The sequence below is a fragment of the Myotis davidii genome, unplaced genomic scaffold, assembly GCF_000327345.1.
Source record: "Myotis davidii unplaced genomic scaffold, ASM32734v1 scaffold663, whole genome shotgun sequence".
Taxonomy (NCBI): Eukaryota; Metazoa; Chordata; class Mammalia; order Chiroptera; family Vespertilionidae; genus Myotis; species Myotis davidii.
Window position 1 is genome coordinate 7,063,511 of NW_006295816.1, and position 486 is coordinate 7,063,996.

The window sequence follows — 486 nt, forward strand, 5'->3', positions numbered from 1 at the left end:
TGCACATGGGTGTGTGTAGCACCGAGAAAAAGAATGACATTCCTACTAAGAAATCCACATAAGGCCCTGGGATTATCCCACAAGCCATGTCCGCTGTTCCCAGTTGAGTGGACCCCGGATGCCACTGCAATTGCAATTTCAAGACAGCGTGAAGCCAATCCTTCTCAAATTGTGTCGGTTAGATCTGTGCTTGTGGAAATCTTCCCCTCAAGGGTGTTTCCACCACATTTTATCAGGGTATAGTCTCTCTATAATCTCTCACATCAGTGGACCTTCAGGTATCTACAGACAGATGGACACCGTGCCTGCCAACTTGGAAATGCTCTGAATGGCAGGGGCAGGTATGCTCTGGCTGCTTATGAGAACTGGATGCACCTTTGAATGTGAATTTATTTGAACTTTTTAAAAATTAATCTAGATTTTTCAACAAGGTGTATCATCAGAATTACAGATTTATATTTTTAAATATTTGTTTTTCTTGATTCG